General features: G+C 46.4%; 1 protein-coding gene across 2 annotated transcripts in view; it reads left to right on the plus strand.

Annotated features, from left to right (window-relative positions):
• The first annotated feature begins 3496 nt into the window (after positions 1 to 3496).
• Positions 3497 to 22485, plus strand: part of JCAD (junctional cadherin 5 associated) — a 58860-nt gene continuing 39871 nt past the window's right edge. For both annotated transcript variants that reach the window (XM_031059322.1, XM_014308171.2), the window contains exon 1: positions 3497 to 3689. The gene's annotated coding sequence lies outside the window, so the exon portion shown is untranslated. The remainder of the gene's footprint in view (positions 3690 to 22485) is intronic.

The raw sequence follows: 22485 nt of genomic DNA on the forward strand, positions 1-22485 counted from the left end.
AACTTTTTACTTCCAGTTTTCACTATATAAAAAAGGAAGAAAACATGCAAAATAAATGAGCAACGACTCAGTTCCTTTAACATGTAATTGCCCATCAACAATGTCCATTACAAAGTCTTCATCCCTTTATCTCAGAAGGAGTGGCCAGTGTAGGAGTTCTTGATGCTGCAAAATTGTACTTTATTGTACAGTTTATTGTGCAGTTTACTGTGCTTCACATTTCCTTTTGTTTGTTGCCCAATTCATACAAATGCTGACTGGAGTGCAAAACTGAATCCCTAAATAGGGATGTGTTTTATTCTGCAGGCTTTAATGGGAGGCAGGTGAGCACTGCAGCTTCCAGACCTCAGCCAGTGAATACAGAAATATCCAGCCTTGCATGAGGCTGCTGAAAGGGAATGCTCCTCTCACAGGCCAGGAGTGACTTGTTGCTGTTTATGCTTGAGAAACAGCCATTCCAGCTTGGAACCATAATGAAGAGAGAGAGGAAACTGCAGAGCTGCCTTTGTTTTGGAGGCAGAGTGTTCGTGGTCTGTACCTGCAGGGTACATCAGGCAGGGAGCAGGTCTGAGCTGCCTCAAGGCACAGGGGCAAAATGAAAAAACATCACCAATAAGCAGGTGTTTGACTTCCAAATGCTGGGTGCTGTGTCAGAGTCTAACTCTGGCAAAGGTTTCAGATTGAAATATTGGGGTTTTTTTGCAAAATAATGTGAACTTGAAGGAACTGGAGGTGAATTTGTGTTCAGCTTGTTGGCTTCTCTAGGAGAACAAAGGAAACACTAAACCCATCCCTCTGTTAGTACTTCTGTCCACACCCCAAAGAAACAGGAGTTATGTGGAATGCTGAAATGTCTTGCCTTGACATCTCAGAAATAAAATTCTAAATTTCCTCTATGTTTGTTTTTAAAGTGCTGTTTCTGTGTAAATTGAGCACAGGCTGACCTAAGAGATAAGCTAGAAATACCAAACCATGCATTGGGATCAAAAGCTTTCACTTAATTCAAAATTATTTTTGCTTTCCCTCCTCCCAGTTTTGTGTTTTTAGTTTCTCTGGAAAAATGGACTCTTTTCAGGTCAACCTGCAGAGCAAAGTCTGCTGGCCTCTCTTCCTCCTGCTGTTTCCTATTGAAACAGCTAAATGAAAATGAAAAATATACCCATCTGCAGCACAGAAACTTTCTTTGTACACACAGAATCCCCCATCCAGGTGCAGCAGGGATCACAAGAGAAGTCCTCTGTGGCAGACTGCAGCATTGTGGTGCAGTGGTCTGGTCCCTCAGTATCTGCAAACTGAGAGACCTGGGCTCTTCCTGCTGGAGCTTCCTCCCTGCCCCTGCCCTGGGAGCATTTCTCATGCCTGCTTTCCTTGTGGCGTGCCATGCAAGGGTGAGGTAGAGGCTGTAGCTGGAAAACATCAGTGGGATTGATGTTATGGCAATTACAGCAAGGAAAGCCACCTTGGGTGGAGTGAGCTGCTCGGGTGGTGGAAGGAGGAGTTGGTTCATGACCCAGAGGTAAGCTGATGGGAGCTTTGGGGACATTTTGTGTCAAGCTCAGGTGCACATCTCTGCCTGTGGCACAGATGCTTGGGATCTTCTCTGGTTTCAGCTGGGATAGAATTAGTTTTCTTCCTAATGGAGGGTACAGTGCCATGTTTTGGATTTAGTATGAGAATAATGTTGATAGCGCACTGATGTTAGTGGTTGCTGAGCAGTGCTTGCACTAAGTCAAGGAGTTTTCAGTTTCTCATGCACGAGAAGCTGGGGAGCCATGGCTGGGACAGCTGACCCAAACTGGCCCAAGGGATGTTCCAGACCACAGGATGTCATGCTCAGAATATAAACTGCAGAGAGCTTGCTGGCAGGGGTCAATCACCAGCAGGTGGGGAACAATTGTATTGGGCATTTCCCCTATTAATACTATTTTTTAAAAGAAAAAATTATTTCAGTTATTAGACTGGCCTTAACTCACAGATTTTGCCCTTTTCTGATTCTTCTCCCCATCCCACTGGGGAGGCTGGGGGCAGGGAGTGAGATCTCAATACTCAGTTGTTGGCTGGGGCTAAAGCACAGCAGGTTACCAATTTGCCCGCAAAACCCCAGGCTCAGGGGAGCCAGGGTGAGCCATGCCTCAGGGGAGCTCAGAGAGCTCAGTCTAAGCTCTGAGAAGCAGGCTGGCATCTCTGGAGATGCCTCAGTCCCCTGGGGAGCCTGCAGGCTGAGCTGGGCGCCAGGCTCTGAGCCTCTGCTGGCTGTTACAGACACCAGAGCTGTGCAGAAACACTCTCAGCTGTTTCTGGGTGACCCAACGAGCTGGGTCCCCAAGCAGCACCCACGAGCTGGGCTGCTGAGGGACAGCAGCCACCAGGCTGCTGCTGGATGCTCTGCTGCCTTCCCCCTGCACAGCAGGGCCCCCATGTTCCCCATGCTCCCGATCCTGCGGGCCAGGCTGGGAGGTCTGCCCGCGATTTTCAGAAAGGATGATTACATCTGCAAAGCACCCGGGATGAAGAGCGTTATGTAAGTGTAAGATAAGGTTATTTATAGAGCCAGGTTTTATCCAAAATGGAATTAAACTTGTGTTCCTGAAGCCTCTGCTGTCAAAGACAAATTGGAATTTGTCCGCTAGCTTTGCATTCAAATTATTTTTCTCAGTTCATCCCAAAGTTTAAGAATGTGTTTTATTTACAAATTATACATCTCAGAAAGTGAGGAAATCTCTTTTCCATCAGCTCTGAGGTGGCCATGTGAGTCTGGGCAGTGGCCATGGAAGCCTGGGCCATAGTCAAGCTTTGCGATCACATCAGCTGTGGCACTGAAGTACCATAAACCAGGAAAGGAAGGCAGAGTTTGAGCTGGGTTAAACAACAAAACCACAAATAATTGTCCTAGGCACAATATTTTGCTTGCATTTAACACTCTCTGTAGCAATCCATGAGCTGCAGGAGGGTTATATCCAGCTTATATCCCTGTTGGAGGTGGCACTAGTTCAGTGGGTTAATGTTTGTGCTCCCGCAGAACTACAGACCCTGTGACCTAGTAAAATCAAGCCTTATTAACTTAGAGAGCTTTACTTGAAATATTAGAATCAAATCCCTCCTGTCTGTACTTTTTACAAGCCATGAAAATGCAAATTTCTGGGATGCGTGCTGAAATCCATGCTAACAGGTGCTAGGAATATTGTTTTATGAGGTACAACACCTTGCATAGGTTAGTTTGTGGAGTTCATCTGCTGCCCCTCACTTGTCATAGTATCTAGCATGAAATTCCACACATGCCTTTTATTTAGGAAAGAACACAAAAGTATGTTATCTTATTCCTCTGGAATTTTCCACAGTTATTTAGCATGTTAGTTTAAGCATAATTGGTTAGTGGGCTCTTGAAATCTATATCTTAGCTGTGCTTATTTACATCAGGCTAAAAGTAGTTCATTTCAGTTGAGGTAAATGTGAAGCATTAGATTGCAAACGTACCTAATCCATCTCTCCTCCCCCATGACTAGAAATCCTGTGGTTAAAATAACACAGCCTCTATTCAGAGCACAAACTTAGAGCTGCGAGCAGGAGCAGGCTCGGGATTTAAACAACTCTCAGCAGATGAGTCTGTTCACGGGTCTTTCTCGGGTTTGTTTTTCATCCTACTTTTGATCCATGAGAGGAAGCCAGGCTCTCTCCTCTGGGCAAGCAAGGTAAAGATTTTCTGCATTCTGTCTATGGTTGCATGCGCTTGTAAAGGAGCTTATAAACATGATTGCAAAAAGGCTGTTGCAGAAGCAATTGTAAAAATGTTGCTGTTATAGAGCAAGAAGTGTTTGACAAATGGCTTCACAATCTTGAAATGTTAGTCTGGTGTCCTGGCTATTTCCACACGGCAGTGAAAGGATGGAATGATAAACCTTGCACAGAGAAGCAAGGAGCAGTGATTCTCCATCACACACCAGAGAAGCTGAGCCTGTAGGAAATAGCAAACCTGGGAACTACTGTCATCCAGCCAGGCTCCAGCAGAGCTGGCATTTTGCTAACTGCCAGGTACAGTCCCTCCTGGGTTTGTCCAGCTGCTGTAATCCCGTTTGGGAGACTGAGGCTGTGCTGGAGGATGGCACTGAGTCTGTTTACTGAGGATATGTTAACGCTGCTCCAGCGTGACTCTTACAGGAACGGCAGAACCGTGCTTTCAGGAATGTTTGGATGCGGCGTGCCAGATAATTAACTGCTTTTCTTTCCTCTCACTGCTTCCCAAGTCACAGGGGATGTAGAAAAGCATCATCTTTCCTTGAATCCTTATTTTATTTGAAATCCAGGAAACAAGCGTGATGTCTGTGCTAATGCCCGTGGAACTGCACTCCCAGTGCCAGGGTCTGTAACTCTCCCAGCCCTGTGCTGCTTTTCACCGGGGATCCCGAGTACCTCACCAGCCCTCCTGCACCACGATGTTCAAACACAGAGGGTGGCACTGCTGGGGGGAATATGGAAACACCGTTACTCACATTTTTGCTTAATTTAAAATAATGCTGCCCCTCCCTGCCCCAAGGCACGGGACAGTATGATTGTACTTTGGGGCACTTTCTCCTTCCATCGGGGTAGCACAGACAAATGCTGCTCCAGGTGCTGCCTTTCCAGTACTGGAGAAAGCCTTGTTTTGCTCACAGAGATGCTCCCTTTCCCCTTCCTCTGCTTTCCACTCCTTTTTCCCTTCCCTGAGCAAGATGGACTGGTTTCCCATTGTCCTGTGTGCAGTCACTGGCCACCCCGGTCCCCACTGTCCCACAGCCGTGTCACTCCCCATGGCAGCGTGCTCTCCACTCCTGATCAGCCAGAGGAAAGAGGGGGACACACCAGGTCCTGTCAGCACGGAGCTGCCACGCTGTGGGGAAGCCTCTTAACTGGAAAAGGTGCCCTTGGCCCTTGAGCCAACAGTGCTGCTTGGTCCTGGGGGAGAAATGCAGCTTTTCACTTGGGTGCCCAGCTCAGGGAGGGACGAGCAGGGCTACAAGGAATACAAACACACCTCTTTTCCTGATTCTCTGAGCACACCGCGGCAGAGAGGCAGCTCAGAAAGAGAACACGTGCAAAACAAAGAAATGCAGTCAGGCAGGAACTATAAAATTCCAATATAGAAAGTGGAGCTGATGTCATTTTAACGTCCTAAGCGGTGCCAAGAATTCTAAGCTCTGTATCAAGATTCAGTGCAAAACCCCCACAAACTCACAAGTTGTTCTTGTGGAAAAATTAACTTTTATGGAAAATATGCATGGGAACATGCCAGAGGAGTGTGTTGTTTTATTTCTTTTATTAATTTTGAATACATTAGTTCAGAGAGCAATCCCATTTTAGCATCAGCTGCCTCTATCCAAGCAGCAGAAGCTCACACACACAGCTCACAAATACTGGAGGCGAGGGAGCTGTGTTTTCCTCTGTGATCAGTTGTTAGATGGAAAGATCTGCTCGAGTAGGAAGGGTGTGGGAAGGCTCAGTGGGATGACTGACTTAAAGCTTTTTTCCTGGTGACATATCTGAATCGTGATCAGATGCACCTGAATGGAGCAGCATCATCAGCTATTATAATGCTGAGTGCGTCAGAGGTGGGATTGCTGATAAAGGTTACTCATCTCTGTCCTGCTGCAGGACCGCCTTCGCTGCTGCTTGTAACTTTGTCAGACTTGAAAAGTTTAGGCTGAGCTCTTCCAACTTGATTGTCTGCCTTGGGATAAGTTCTTTTCTGGAAAATTTCAGCCAAAACTGTCCAGCCAGCTTTGTCCATTCCAAGAATGAGAATAGGGAAAAAGGAATTGTTGTCCAACTGGAAAAAAAAAAAAAGAAAGGAAGAAACAGGAGGGGGGAATCTGATGATCCTTTTTTTGGATAGTTCTTAGCCCTCTGTGCTCTGGAGTTGAGATCTGAAATTTGGCAGCTTTCTGTTAGGAATGTGATTTTTTTTAAACTTTGTAAATCTCCTCCAATTTGGCTTAGTGATAGCCTTTGAAGGGAGAAAATAGCAACTTCTTAGGGATGTGCTAAGGCTGAGCAGTCAAAATCTACTGAGATTCCTTCCCACATGAGTGAGCTCAGCCCAGCATCCCAGCAGCTCCCAGGGCTGACCCCAGTGCTCCTGTGCAAACAGTCAGTGCTACCAAGTTTCTGCAGATCCTTGTTCTTCCCCACAACACAACAGGGACCCAGGTCCTCTCTCTGCAATCCAAGAGTCATCCCAGCTCGAGGAGCAGAATGAAGATGGGCTCTTTGTGTAATGCTGCTCAGGGCAGAGTCGATGGTCACTGGCAAGGCAGGCAGGGAACAACACTGATTCTTTCCTGTCACAGCCTGGTGGCAGACAGGGACCCAGGCAATGCTGGGCTAAGCAAAGACCTGGTACTTGGATGCTAAAGCTGGAGGGTTGCACGGGAATGGTTTGAGGAGTACATGGCACAAATGAGGAGTCAGGGGGCTTGGGAGCAGGTCAGAAAGGTGTGTGTCAAGGTGTGAGCCATAGGGAGAGTCCAGGCACACCAGAGTTTGATGTGAAACCTCAGCTGCCCCATCCTTGGTCCCTTTTTGAGAATATGAGTGCTACCCCAGCATTGGCTTCAGTCCCAATCTCCCTGCAGGGTCTTCTGTGCCAGCTCTTGCTGAGGCTCTCCCCAGTCTGCAGCCAGTGGCTGGGCGTGCCCCACGGCCTGCATGTGCCATAGGGCCCTACTCCTGGTGTCCACTGCTGGGATGGGAGTTTGTGGGAGCTCTGCCTCCAGAATGTCCAGTGTGCCTGATGATGAACACTCCTGCACAGCCCCATGTCTGTTGGTCACCCTCTGGGGACAGCTGGGATGGGTGACCAAGATCCTGATAAAATATTACCTGGCGCAGTCAAGCTGTTGCTTACATGCCTTTCTCTGTTTCCAATTTATTAAAATGGCTAAAGATCCACCACCCTTGACAGAAGTACTAGAGCTCAGGGACACTTGTGAAGAACCCAGGTACTACAGGGAAATCTGTCCTTGTAGTTCCAAGTTTTGGGAAATTCAGTCATTTTTATAGAGGAGAAGTTGGGAAGAAAATAAAGCCTAGGACTGCACTGAACTCTAAGGGAAAAAACCAAAATTCTATAGAATATCTCCAGTGAAAAAAAGTCCATCCAGTACCATGGGATAAAGCTGAGACCTCTGGCAAAATATTGTGTGTTCATATAATTAACAGTTGTACCATAACACATAGCACAAAGGAGGCCTAATTCTGGCTTTTCTTGCCTCATGGATTTTCAGTCATAGCAGTATTCTTACAGCCTATTTTTGTATGCAATGCATATGCAACATTGGAGACAGATGGCAAAATCTCAGTGCTCACTGTGATGTGATTTCCACATCGAAAGGTAGGAGCTGCAGCCTGCTTGTTTGCACTCCTGCTGCAGTGGCAGGGAAAGGTGGTTTTCCTCACTTCTTTTATGACTGTAGACTATGGAGCAACCTGGACAGCCCCTCCTTCCACAGAGACAGGCTGTGAAGTTTTGTCATCTTCATCAGCTCCTGTGAGCCCCATGCTCACATCAGGACCCAGCTCTGTGAGACTGTGCAGAAACAAAGAACAGAAGGACAGGAGCTGTGAGAACAGTGTGAGGAGATCAGAGCTGCCTACAGCCAGCTGTGGAGGGGGGAGGGAGCCCTAGGAAGCTGTGAGACATTGTTGGCCAGGGCTGCAGACAGTGCTTGCTGCGCACGGACAGCCTTGCCTTAGTCAAGGATGTCACAACCAGGAGTTTTAAGCAGGGATTTGCAGGAGAACTGAAACACAAAAGGAAAAGGAGTGGTGGATACTTATGGGTTTCTGCTCCAAGGGTCAAGGTAGAAAATGGACATCCCTAAAGTTTGATGCTGAATAAGTATGGAGTGGAGTTGACAGTTGAAGGACCAGAGGCATTTATTGGGAATGTCCTTGTGGGAGCTGTCACAAAGTAAATAAATCCAGGAGGATGTTGCTCTTACAGCTTTGATGAGATGATTACAACTAGGGAGCAGCACCATGAATGAGGCAGCCAAGTCTGTGCATAAGATTTCTTGCACAGATCTAAAAGAGCTGCTGCCTTGTCATCTGGCACCCCAGCTGGTCCAGCCAGCTCCTCACACTGCACCCAGCCCAGGGCAAGAGTCAGGTCACCTCGCGGGTGCTAACCCAAAACCTTCACTGCTTGATGAATTGTTTGACCTACTTGAGGCTCAGACTCCACTCAGAGAATCCCATGCTCTTCCTACAGTTTTGGTCTGAATTAAACCAGTATGTACAACATAACTGGTTCAACAATCACACCACTGTGCCTTGGGACTTTGCCTCTGCTGGAAACTAAAGTACATGCAATTAATGCTGTGGTTCCTCAATGAACAAAATGGGTCTTTTGTGTAATACTATTACTCATTTGTTTCCAATTAGTTATGAATCATGAATTGTTTTGTCTGAGAAATTAATGCTATTTTTCCCCCAAATTATCAGTTTTTACCTACTTTGCATACCCCGATGTTTCCACAGATTCTGTGAGCCAAGCCCTCTGTCCTGATCCATGCCAGAATCTTGGGTTTCTGAAAGTAATTGTAGAGTAAGATTGAGGTCTTCAGATCCTGTGGCTTGAGAGAATCAAAATGACCCAAGACCTGAGAAAAGGTTGCTATTTTCCTGTAATTGCATTTCAAATATAAATCTGTCTTAATTTTATTCTGCTGTGCAGTGATGTGTGTTAGGGTGAAACATCCAAAAATCTGCTTACCAATGGATATACAGATTTTGTCTCCTATCAAGGCACAGCCCTTTCTGAGTACTCTTGTAGTGACCATCTTGGTGACCCAAACAGTGTTCTCCTGTATAAATCAAGTCCTACTCAATAGAGGGGATCTGTTGATCTATTGATCAACTCTTCAAATGCATCCATGAAATGTGTCACTTGGGCTACGTGACCTTTACAGAATCCTCCAATTTCAGGGACACTTTGGAAAAGTGACTTATTATGTGCTGTATTGCCTTGCAACTCAGATGCAGAAAGGGAGTGAATACACAGTCATCAGGAAAGAAATACTAATTTCTGATAAGGCAAAAAGGCCTTACCTTTTTCAAAAGAAGGAGGCTAGCACAGGGTGAGGAAGATGAGCATTTCAGCCTTTTGCACTGGTGAGTTTGGGAAACCCCTACCCAGACACAAATTCACATTGACTGGATAGCACTGCCAGGGTTTGCACCCCATTGGCACAAGGCAGAAATCCCCTTATCAATAACTTCCCTCAGAGAAACAGAATCAAACAAAATGATGTTTGATCCACCTCCAACACCTTTGGTCATAATGGATTATTTTGGCCTCTTGCATATGTGTAATCAAATGCTGCTGCTTTTCACACGCAGTTCACTGTGTTTAAATTGAGAGGGATCTTGCTTAAATATTTATTTAAACAATAACATCCCTTGAGTTCTTTGTAAATTGCTGTAAAAAATTAACCCCAAACACTATTTTAAAAATTTAATTAAACTGGATTTCTGCCTGAGCACAGTGCTGTGGGCCAGTGCCTCCTTCTACCAGAGATGAAGATCCTGCAGCTCTGAAAGCCAGCTCCTGCTCCACAGGACTCACGGACCCAGCCCTCAAATTCTTCCAGCTGCTCCCAGAGTTGCAGAGCAGAGTTTCAGAAGTCATATTGGTTTTGCCTCAGGAACCCAAAAATCCTGTAACTTCCAGGAACAGGATCTTTTCCTGGATGCAGGGAAACTGCTCTATCTCTTCCTACTGGTACCCACAGACCATGGCTGAGGCTGGAAACACAGCAATGCCAACCCTATGCAGCTCACAACTGCTGGGCAGCATGAGGAAGCTGAGGCTGCTGATAGTATTTAAATTATAACTTCATAACCTGCAGTTCTGGGAATTTTCTGAGCAAAAGACCCTAAAAATACATAAACCACACAACATACTCTCTACTATTTGGCTGGAGTCTGCAAATCTGAGGACTCACTATCCCAAATAATTTTTTTTGTTATATATAAAAGAGAGGATTCAAACTCTTCATTTAGCAGGCCATTTTCTTGAATTTAACTTTTGTTAAAGGTGTACTTACACAGAAGTGTAGGTAGCATTAAAGTTATCTCTTAAAATTTTGCACTAGATTAGCAATGTTGAAGTGGAGAAGAGCTACAGCCCTTCTTCTGCATTTTTAATTCCACATTCTTCCAGCATCTTGATGAATCAGTTATTGGCTAAATCAGTTATAGTCAACATGGATTTGGATGGAAATTGAGTTACTCACCAGCTAAAGTAAGTGCAAAGAAGATAATTCATTATGCTGCTCCTTAGCTATAATTGAAGCTCATCTCCTCATTTGAGGCTCTGTGTGGGTTTAATCATAGAGCTGAACTGGGGGAAAAATACCAAAGCTTCTCTGAATCATTTTTATTCTTGCTCCAGTTCTTTATCATTAATTACATCAAGACATATCTCCAAGGAGACAGAGTGGTGCCATCAGCCTGCTGCCGCTTAGTTCCCCCCAAAACCTTCACTTATTTTGCTAAGTGCAATGTGTCTTTGGATGGTCCCTTGGGAGGAAGAGGCAGGCTGCATTTTGCTTGAGATCCTTCTTGTTCTGAGTGCAGATTTCAACAGACTAAATAAAAAGATACAGCCTTTTTAGCACTAGCACTAGAGGTGAAGCTGGGAGATCAATCAGCCTTTTCTTCGCTGAAGATGATTGCAGAAACAGTTTTGAACATCAGGAGGGTATTGAGCATTACTTTCCTCCCATGGTGAATGCAATATGTGGAACGTGTGCCTCAGACATACTTTCCTTTTTCCAGTCTGAATGGGAAAGACCTCCTTGTACTTTTCTCTCCATTAGGCAAGGCCATGGTCAGCAGCATGGATGAAGTACTACAGTTCAACAACTTCAAATCAATACTTCCTTACTTGTCTCTGTTCAGAGGAAGCACATTTTTCTCTCCATGGCTACATAGAGCCTTTATCCAGCTCTCAACCACCCAGACATCTTGTGTCAGTTTTAGGGTTAATTTCCTCCTTTTCGTTTCCTGCCATTATTTCCTCACAGCACCTGGAGTCGACCTTTGCCAGTGAATATGTCTGAAATAGGATTTCCAGAATAAAGGGGTTTTTAAGGTTTTTTGCCTGGATCAGTCAATATGAACAGCTGCTTGGTAGCTAGAAAGGGTTTTTTTCCTCTCCTTCCAAACTTTTGCCCTTCAGCTCTTGCATAGCCACTGGGCCTGGCAGTTCCACTTCAGAGGATCTGAGAATCATGCCTTTGTCCACAATAAGATCAGAAAGTGAAATTACAGAAAATTTTAGGGAACTGCATTGTCCTGAAACTGTTGTTTCAGACATGTCCAGGTTGCTTAACTCCAGAGAAACGAAACACTTTGAGAGTTCAGAACTGAAACAACTTGTTTCTAGTTTGAGCTGAATTAAAGCCTCTGACTTCCTCTCAGTTTGATGTTAATCCATGCCCTCTCTCTTGTTCTGTGGTGTCTCATGAGGGCTCTTGCCTGCCCATGGCTGTGTCTGACCAGCTGAGCTGCACACACACCTAACTCACAGCAATCACACTCCTGTGTCGCTCCACTGGAGTTTGGAATGCCCCTTTCACCAATTTTCTCAAGATCATACACACCTGTAATGGAAGGTACTCACCCAGAAAAGGGACTTTGGAAACGTGACCCCAAGGACTGCAGCAGCAATCTCATCTCGCCCCTGGGAACTGATGTAAGACCCTGTAAAATGTAAGACTGAGGAAACCAACCCTGCAGCATGACCTGAAGCTGTGCCAAAAGAAGCAAGCCCACTTATTTCACTGTGCTCTTGCAAGGACTGGAGCTGCCTCCTGGACATGGTGATACTCACTTCCCAACTTTCACCCTCCTAGATCTGGAGAAGCAGCTTGAAGTGTGATGCTCCACATCTGTTCTGGCTGTCCTACCCACAAACCCAGCTGTTTCCTTCTGCCCAGTGAGTGCTGCAGGGCTGGGGACAACCTGGGCAGGGGGCAAAAGCAGAACCAGGAATTGTCACTACTGTACCAGGCACCCCTGCAAAGGTCTCAGATGTTTGCATGGCCAACGTCTGCTCTGGTTTAATTCAGCCCTGTTTGTGTGGCTTTGTGAGGACTGCAGCAGCAAGAGTCCCAGTGTTGAACTACTGTTATTTATTAGGTAGAATACTGCCCAGTCCTGAGCCTGAACTCTCCAAACTGAAGCCCAATATATACAGTCCATCTTGCCTCTCTCCAAACAGCATCAAGCATCAATCACAGCACTGTAAATTGTTTACACAAAGCTGCAGACATCATAACTTATTAAATAACTCTCTTGTCGGTCAGATAAGTAAATATTTCGAAAGACTGTGAACATCGTGGCAAGCTGGAACTGACCAGAACAGCTCCAAATGGATCCAAGCTAACAGGAGACCATATTTGCCTTGCCTTTGATGTTCCTGCTCCAAACTGGGCTGAGAAGGGATCTGAAAACAAGCCTCCCTGAGGGAAGCTTATGCAGTTTTAAAGATGCTCAACCTTCTGTAGAGATAACAGGAAGAAGAACGTGGAAAGAGTTTGCAAAGAAACTATCTTCCTGAAGCAGTAAATTTGAACTTGTGGGAGTCAGACCCTCCCCCTCCTTCTCCAGTTCCTCCTCTTTAAACCCAAACAAATCAAATGGATGCCAAAAAGTCTCTGCTGCAGAAGGGGTTGAGGGTTCGTTCCTGGGGCCATAGCTGGAGATTGCAGGGGGGATTTCTCTCGCTGTTGGTGGAATGGATGGTGGCAGCACCTTCACACAACCACCTCTTCTTGCAGGCAGCCCTCCCAGGAGCTCTGGCTGTCAGAAGGGGAATGGTGCTGGCTCTGACTCCCACAGTTCCACTGCCTGCCCATGGTAAGTCTCTGTGCTTTTGCAAACAGACCACGGCTGTCTGCTGCTATTGGAAACACTCGGAAACATGTTGTTCTGTGAGATACTTGTTTCCAATCATTTCCAACAATTATTTGGGATATTTTTCCTTTCAAGTTCACTGAGTTTTACCAGTTCACCTCCTTTCCAAAGGGATTGTGTTATATGCAGGAATGTGGAGTTGAAAGGACCAGAATTTTTGCAACAGGAATTTGTTTTGGAAGCAAGCGAGTTGGAAGGAGAGGAAACGGGCAGCCCACCAAGGGCTTCAGCAGGATTATCCCACCCTTTCAGCAAGCTACAGCCAGGGCAACTCATGAGCTGGGGCTGAGCCTGCTTCTGGTGGGGGTAGGGACAGACAAACTGCTCTCACCAGCAGTTTAATACAGCACAGGATCCAGTCATGTCTCTTGAAACCTCATCTGAAAATTCCCCTCAGGCACAGACCTCACTGATGTGAATCATAGAATCATAGAATATCCTGAGTTGGAAGGGACCCCCAAAGATCACTGAGCCCAGCTGTGGCAGCCACTCTCTGGGAGGAAAGGTTCAGCTGGGCGAAGCTGGCTCTGGGCTGCTGCTGTGGGTCACTGGGGTGCTGAGGAGGGCAGTGGTCTGCACAGCCCCTGCCAAAGGCCAGGCACACTGTCCATTACCAGATGAAAACCCACGGACTTGAGTCTGACCTGGTGCTGAATCAGTGACTCAGCTGTGTGTTTGGCATTTACTTGTTTGGTGCCTGACTGGCACCTCCTGGCCTGCATTTTTCTCTAACAAGGTTTTAATTCTTAGTCTTTTGAGATACTTCAACACCTCCCATTGCTGGTGCATCTGGGTAGTTTTCTTAAAATATATGTTTCCTTGCACTGTGTGTATCACTTATTTAATGGCAGAGGCATGTGTGAGGCTGTCCATGTTTGCAAAAACTCAGGGGTTTCATCCCAGGGCTGAATCAAATGCTGCCAACACAGCACAGTGCAGACATAAATAAAACATAGCTTGTAGAGACCAACTGTCAGTGGTTCTCAACTCCTCAAATATCCATTTCTGTTTGTGCACAACTATACTTACTGGCACTCCTGCCTCAATATATTCAGTATAAACTGATGATTGATTGAGAAAACAGGTTAAGAAAAAGAAAAAAATAAAAAAAGAGCAATTTCTTACACAAGTGGGTGCATGTGGAGGGGAGATGGGAAAAGGGTGCAGAGGTGACGCTGACCTGGTGGCATACAGGGCAGCATGAAAAGCTGTCAATACAGTCAATATGTTCATGTCCCACAGGTGCAGAGAGGTTTCACACCTTGGAGTAAATGCTTCCTAATTCCTAAACACACATGATAGAAAAAACCAGCATGCAGAAGGAAACACATTCTGGTAACTTGCCAGAAGAAAAGGTGCTATTTTTCAAAAGAAAGCTGGAGACACTCCAGCTCTGGATTCATATCCAGCTCTAGCCTCCAGCCACAAATACAAACCTGCACTAATGCAGACACTGCTAAAGAGCCACCACTGTTGTGGTGTGTGTCACACACAGCTGTGTGGCATTGCTTACGTGGCTGTCACTGAGTGGGGTGTCCCAGTGTGCTGGATGTACCTGTGGGCACTACAGGAGGAATACCCTCCCACCCCTGGAGCCCCACGGAGGGACTCGCTCACGCTCTGCAGGACCCCCCAGTTCCCAGAGCCCATCTCAGCTCTGTCTCTTCTCCTCTGCTGGGGCTATGGGTGATCCATCTGCTCCACCAAACTCTGCCAGCCCTGGGGACGTGCCCTGCTCTCTGCTGAGGAGGTGATGTGTTGGTAATCTCTGCCAAAGGCTTTGCTGTGAGATAAGGTACTGTGCAGCTGGCTCTGTGGTAGTGTTCCTATTGACCAGCACCTACAACAGGAAGCTTGCAGTGGGTAAATTTGCCCTTAAATAAGTGTATTTCTTTTCCAATCTTCACTGCACCATGTCACTGTTTTTTCAACCGTTAGTGATTTTTTTCCCCTCTCTCTTAACATTGTCTGTGATTTCTGTATCAGGAGGGGGAGTATTGTCAGATCACATTCTCATGATGGGAGAGGCAGAAAATCCATTCTGTGTATCATGTGACCTTGGCTTGCAACTCCACAAAGGATTTCTTCGAGCCCTGCTCATTATCTCGTTTTATACTTTAAAGAAAAGTGAAAATGCTGGTGACAAATGGCCTCGTTTATCACATTTAATTGACTGACTATTCTTTTAAGCCTCCGAAACACACTTTGGGCCAAAGCACTGGGAATAGAACATGCCATTTACCCTGGTCTGCTGCCAGGTCACATTAAAAAATGTTCAGGACGTGTTTTCTAGATCAGTACATGGAGCGGGAGTAAGGGTGTGCACTCTCACCACAGAACACTCCCTCCTGGTTTCTAGCAACCATGACAGTGCCAGCCCTTTCACAAGCAAGCAGCAGAAATGAGCAGAAATAAGAATTTTGTGTGAAACTGTTGTGGGGAGGGTGAAGCCACTAAAAAGTTGTATGTGAAAGGCATCAAGACTTCCCTGCTGACTAAGGGAGTGCCTAGAATGGGACTGTGAGGGTCTCCCTTCATCCCAGAACTAACAACAGAACTAACCAACATTTCAGTGACAGCTTAGGCAATGTGAAAATCAGTACCGTGCTTGTTGCAGCTATGGCAGGTGTTGTGCTGATTGTAGGTTGTGGAATGACAATTGGAGATAGGGATTGAAAACCCCAAAGATGCAGTTTGGGGGGGATGAGCTTTCCCCAGTGTCCCTGAGACAGGCTGGCACTGGCTGTGGGGGCTGCTGCTCAGCCCCAAGGGCCCACAGGTTGTGATGGGTCATGGGCTGCCCCAAATGCCCGCCTATAATGTCATACTGCTGCAAACAAAACCCCAAACATCACCAAAACCACACAAACATAGCCTGTAAGACATCTCTCTTCCCTCAGTTCAGCTCCCCTTGCTAGTGTGAGACTTCACCTAAAGATTTTTCTTATGGAAGGAGATGGTATTCCTCAAAAAAGGTGTATATGGGTATGTGCAGGAAGGTAGGCAAAAGAAACTGGGCTTGATTGAAGAACAGAAATCTAAAGAGAGAAAAAAATGTTTTCAAGCACATAAAGGGCTGATCAACAAGAAAATTAATAAACTGGTCTTTGTCCCTGCTGTAGATATCAGCCACATGCTAAAATTTCAGTCAGGGTGTGTACTGGGTCTGGCTGGGAGGGAGTTAAGAAAGACTTAATACAGATTTTAGGAATGTTTTTAATAGTAAGTGTAGTAAAACACTGAAATACTCAGTCTCAGGAGACTGTGGAGATTCTGTTATTAAAGGTTTTTCAGAACACGTTATACAGACATCTGTAAGGATTCACCTAGGCATGGGATGGAACGATGGACTGGAGCCAGCCTGAGTCCCTGGGGACTCTTTGCATGAAATTTTCATCACATTAATGTGAACACAAGACCCTTCTTATAGAGTACTAAAGACACCACCCTGTTTTTTCACAAATCCCTCCAAAAAGGTTTCAGTCTCTACTGAGCCTGTCTCCAGTTTGGAGATGGGAATGTTTTGACTCCTTTCCCCAACCCACTGTGAGACAAAGGGGCCAATGAACCCCAGAGTCACAGAAATTTTCTCTCCCCTCCTGTCCTCTGCTAACCTGGGACCCCTGACATGGAAAGGGCAGGGGAAGGACCCTTGTTCCAAGTGGTGCTGGAGTTTTGTGCCCTGGGAGAGCCATTCCCACATTGCTGCTCCTTCCCAGCACACAGAGGATACCCCAAAGCCCAGTGCCACCCCACAGCTGCTCACCCCTGAGCACACCAAGGGCCTTCCCAGCCCCTGACCACCCCCCAGAGCACTGGGGGCCCAGCATTGCATCCTGAGTAAAATATTGACACAAATCCCACTGTGCTGATTAGCCACCCCTCTAATCCCCGTGATGTCAGCGGGGTTTACTGGCAGAATTTGGCCCATGGCCAAAGAGCTCTGGGCTCCATGGTCCTGGCTCTGGTTGCTGGTGGCAGGAGGAGGCTGCAGGTGTGAACCTGCAGGAGGAGCCTGAGCTGGTGCTTTAGATACCCAGCAAGATTCACTGCCAAGTTTTGTTCATCTTTGTGGGAAAGGTGTTTCATGAAGAATGCAAAAAAAAAATCCTACCATGCAGTTCCTCTTTAACTACACAGCATACACATATATGTATATGGACATGGGTTTGAGGATATCTATGTGTAAAAATACATATATAATGTATACTGTTTTCATGGTCTTTACAAGCACAGTTTCAGGGGATAAGACAAGGTACATGAGTGGTGGGGGGAGGAAAGGAAGAGATGGAAGGAGAGGAAACTGCTATTGTACACAGCAGCTCTTTTCTAACCCCCATTTTTTACACTGATGGAATGCACCCAGTGACTGTTTCTACTATTTAAGGAAAAAGGTTCCTATACAAAATCCTGTGGTTTTGAAGTGATCCTTTTATAGGCATAAAAAGATTTTTCCATATCCCTCTGTTTGATTTCTTTTCTTTTACTCAGACCTGGCTACTCAAATAGATATTTGCAGAATATCATGCACTGGAATCAGACACTTCATTCCTATTCTTGGTACTGGAGATCAAATATCCCTCCAATTTACCACATAAAGCCATGGGGATGCAAACTGAAGTCAGTTTAGCTGTAGGGCAGTGCAAGAGAGAGTTGAATTTCGTCCGCCACCCATCCCAAGGGATCTTGTGCTGGCAGTGACCCATCACAGATTTGAATGTGCTGTATGTTCCACAGCAGGTTTCCCTCTCCCAGGCTTCTCACTGGTGGTGAATATTAATGGTGTTTGTAATCTCATGATTTGGAATAAGAATATGTTAACCTTGAGTTAATAACACAGGGGCTTAGGCTGCATGTCCTAAACAGCAGTTGGATGCAATGCTCAGCCTGCACCTGGAGCAGGGACCTGAGAACTCATTTCACATGTCCCAGAAGTGGGAAATGTGGCATTCCCACCTGTTCAGGCCCAAAACATGGTGGGCACATCCAGGACAGTGGTGTGTGATGGGGCTGTGGTGTGGGCAGTCTGGGCTGTGTTTGTGGGCTCTCCTGGGCAAGGCTCGTGCAGGCAGCACACATCATGTGCAGGGTCTCAGCTGGGACACACAGCCCAAGGGCAGATGCTGAGCTGCTGGGCCCAGCTAAAATCCTGGCATGTGAAGCAGCAAAGCAAACCCTAGAGAATTACAAGCAAGTCCTGAGACACCTGAGGGTTCCCTGTCTCTCTCTTCAGGCAACAGTGTCCTTGGGGGAATTGGACACAAGGGCCAAGCTGGGGATCCAAAAGCAGCGCCACACAGCTCCATGCTTGTGAGGACCAACACAATCTTTAATTTGGTACTCAAGCCTATACAGTCATATACTGTGCTGGAGGTAGGTTTTTTGCACAAAACTACAAGCCAAGGGATTTACAGAGCTCCAGTAGCTACGCACTGCCAGATGTCTGTTATCACATACATATGCTCCACAATGGTGCTGGAGCTAATGCTCTCCTGCACCGCCACAGAGACGTGCCTGGTACCACCAGTTTGTGCCGACATAAATAACAACCTGTCCAAGCATCTCCCCTGCAACTACTGGGGGAAGGGGCAAGGACATGTGTTCCAGATGGAAATACAACCAGGGGCTGTGCCCTTGGTGGCTTTGAGTTATGTAATTTTATCTCAATGCAACATGAGAGGAAGCGATTCCTCCACACAGTGCATCATATTTGGCTGCTTGCTCACTTACTTACTTTTTATGAATGTAGGAGGACTGGTAATAGGGATGATGACAAAACTACAGCAAAGCAGCTGAGACCCCAGTATATGATAAAAATTAACTTGCTATGTGGCTCCTCCTTGACAGATGAGGTATGCTCACTCATCCCTGCCTTAAAGTTATGTAAATCTCTGACTTCAGAGGAATAAATTTTGATTTACTCCCACACTGAATGAGTGGGAAATGCTAAAGCTGAATTTTGGATCAGTGGTACAGGTCTCATCTCTACAGGCTTTGAGGACTTTCAAGTTAAAAACACCTTTTTGCTGTATATGAGGTCACCACAGAAAATTCTGTGATCCACATATGCTTTCAGCTCATCTAGAAGGAACAAGTAAGGCCAGGCTGAAGATATATAGACAGAATGGGGATGAAAAACTAAGTGATGTCTGCCCACAGAGGGAAAACTCGTGGCACCCTCCCAAATTGTGGGTGGTCTATTGTGCATTGCTCTGGTCAATGAGAACATTGCACTCATACATGCAAACCTAATTTGAAAAAACAGTATTTAAACAAACAATGAATGTATTGTAACCTCATAATTCATACCCACTGAACCTCAGCTCTGTACTCCAGTACATAGTAGCCTTCTCAAATCCTGCAATTTGATTTTAAAAAAGGAATGCTGTGGGCGTTGAGTTAGTATAGAAGTACACAAGACCATTGATGACTCTGTTTTCATCTCCTCAGAGCATAAGGCAAGTAGGTGATTTATTTTTATTGGCACTGCTGGCAGATAAGCTTCCCCTATTACGAAGCTGTCATAGGCTGGGTGGGCTCCGGCTGTCCGTCAGAGCACACCCAGCAGAAAACCCAATTCAGAAATGCCATCCTCCTCAAGGATGGGCTGTGGAGGAAGGCTGTGAGCCCTGCTTCTCCCATGGCACTCGGAAATAGCCAGGAGTGTTCCGAGTCAACAAAGGACTTGGACTGTTGTTGATGTTTGTAAATGTCATGGCGTGGCACGGGACATTGCAACTGTGCTACAACTGAATGAAAAATGCGCCAATTCTAATAACAGCTAAACCCTGAGACTGAAAAATATAAATCCTTCACAAAGATGCCAAGATCTGGTGCCACCAACCCCTTTTGCAAAGTGAAGCCAAGAAGAGCGAGCTGGGGCATTTTCACTTGGCTGCTGCTCTCCTGGCTTCTACAAAAAGCTGTGATCACCTGGACTCTGGAATTAAGAATACAAGCTTTTGATAGATATTCCCACTCTTGCCAAGTTGTAGCTAATTTATCCAGATCCTACCCTTTCCTTGAAGGAGACCTTGACTATTGTGCAAATGACATTTTTACCCATTCATATGAGATCTCAGGAGGGAAAGGAATTTTTTAAACTAAAGATTGCTAGAGAGGTCTAACAAGTAAAAAGACCATGAATAAAAATGGATGATGAGGGATTAATATCAGATTATATTAATAGCCCTGCAGAATTGCTCCATAGCTTTAAATTTCTGTGCTGTGGGTTTGTGTGTCTCCACAGAAGTACTCACACTTCTTGGACAATGGCAGCCTACTCTGTACTCACTTCTACTGTGGAAACAAGGCAGCTCTCCTGCAGCTTCAAGGCCAACAACAAAGATATCCCAAACAATGGCAAATCACAGCTCCATATGCACATGCACATTCTTTGAGCAGGTCTGAAAGCACTGGCAGCGGAGAACAGGGCTACTCAGACTTTTGTGACTGAAAAATTTTCTTCCCAGAACTAGAATTTTGTCACTGTTTTTCTTTAAGTCACTTGTTGCACAAAAGGGTTGCTTTTGAAGAACTATTTTGCAGTATATTTTAAAAAGACAGCTGTTATTTGGGTCTACAGTTTTTGTTAAACAAAATACCTTAAGAAATTTGAATGTCATTTGTCCATCTTTAGTACCAGGTGCATAACAATTAAAAAAATATCAAAGGGTATTCTTTATATTTTAGGGGTCTCCTCACCTTGTTTGTCCATCTCTCTTGTACCCCCAAAGGCTGGGCCTCTCCTGCCTTCCCTTCCTTACCAAACCAGTTCACCAGAGTGGCCCCAGGACCCCAACACCACCATCACCGGTGCACTCTGCATTTTGGAGAGGGGTGAGCATCCCCCCATGTCCGCCATCCAGGGAGAAGCTGCACCCTGGGCCACCCACGGGACCTGATGGGACATCCCAGGTCAGACCCTCAGCCATGTGCTCTATCCAGGGCTGCTCCTGTGCTCCTTCTCCTCCCTGTTTCTCAGCCAGAGCTTTGCAAAGGTCTGAGTTTCCTCCAGCTGGCAGCTGGGCATGCTGCTTTCCTTGATGAAATCTGTTTGGAAACAGTGAAGATCTGAGGGCTCCCTCAGCCGGAAAATCAGATTTGGCTTACCTGAATGTCAGGTCAGCTGAGCCTGAGTTAATAAACAGGGGATGAAGAGGGACAAACAGTGATGGAGTGGCTCCTGGGAGCCTGTCAGAGTGGTTTCCTGCAGGATCTGGCCTTTGGTGCTCCTCAGCTGCTGCCTTGAGCCCCCCTGCCCTGGCAGCAGCCAGCGCTCGCCTGGCCAGGGGCAGCTGGTGCTGCTCAGAGCCAGCTCCTCGCGTGTCCCAAACCCACGGGGACTTCATGGCCTTGGGACACCTCTGCTCTAGCAGAGCCACACGCTGCCTGGTGCAGATGGACTGACAGCACAACGCCACAAGCCTCCTCTTGGTGGGAAATGGAGCTAAATAATCCAACTTGGTACTTGTCCCTGTCAGTGAGTGGGCTGCGCCCCACTGCTGCTGGGATTCCAGACTCTGGGGACAGGAAAATGGACTGTTCCAGGCTCACCATGCCTGCATCCCTGACCATACAGCTAAGGCCCTCTAAAAATGTCCATAGAGGTGGAACAAAGTGGATTATGTGAGGATTATTTCTATACAGTAGCTCTAAACATGCTGAACTGCTTGAGGAGAGCATTTCTGCTCTGTATGGCCACCTTCCCTGTGAACCTCACACATCCCCTTTCCCTGGGCACGTCCTGCCCAGTCTGGAATCTGAGCACCCCCACACTGAGCTCAGAGCTCCTTTCCAGGGTGGAAGAAAAAGGTAGACTCCTCCCATGTGCCGTGGGCTGGTTCTAGGACTGCAGGCACAGGCAGGGCTGTGCCCACACTGTCAGGAAGCTGTGCAGGGAGATATCTTGCTTTGGAAGAGGGGACAAAGACAAAAAAAAAAATGCAGAAAACTGCTGAAAGTGTGACTCCTGGTTACCATGGCTGTAATCTTCCTCACAACACCTCTATGCTGCAGCTGAAAGAAAAGTGGTTCAAGGCAGCCACAGGCTCTGCCATGGGGATTTCATGGTCCTCAGACAACATTTGGGGTGACAGCAGGTGTTGCAAGGGGCATCTCCAGGCACACACTGGTTATGACAGTGCCCCTTGCTACAGATGTTTTGGGGCCCTGGCATGCCTGGGTTTGGACCCTTTCTCCTTCCAAGGCATGGGTGCCCCTAGAGCAGGGGCCACCCCACTGCATCCTCCACCCCTCATTTTGAGCATCTCATCACAAAATGGACACAGTGGGAAGGCACTGCTGGAGGTCCTCTGGGGATTCACATCACCAGCCCTTACCCTATTTGCTCATCTCCTTCTAGTCAAAAATGAGATTATCCCCTTCAGTTGCCAGAGGCTGAAAATAAAAATGAGTCAGATCTGATTTTGTATCACTGCAGTCAGACTTTCTGTGCTGTGCAGGGGAAACAAAGAAAGGTGAAATCCCTGTAGGGATGGATTTGCAAAATTCTGCGGGAAATTGGTATTA

The sequence above is a fragment of the Geospiza fortis genome, unplaced genomic scaffold (genome assembly GCF_000277835.1).
Source record: "Geospiza fortis unplaced genomic scaffold, GeoFor_1.0 scaffold75, whole genome shotgun sequence".
Classification (NCBI taxonomy): Eukaryota; Metazoa; Chordata; class Aves; order Passeriformes; family Thraupidae; genus Geospiza; species Geospiza fortis.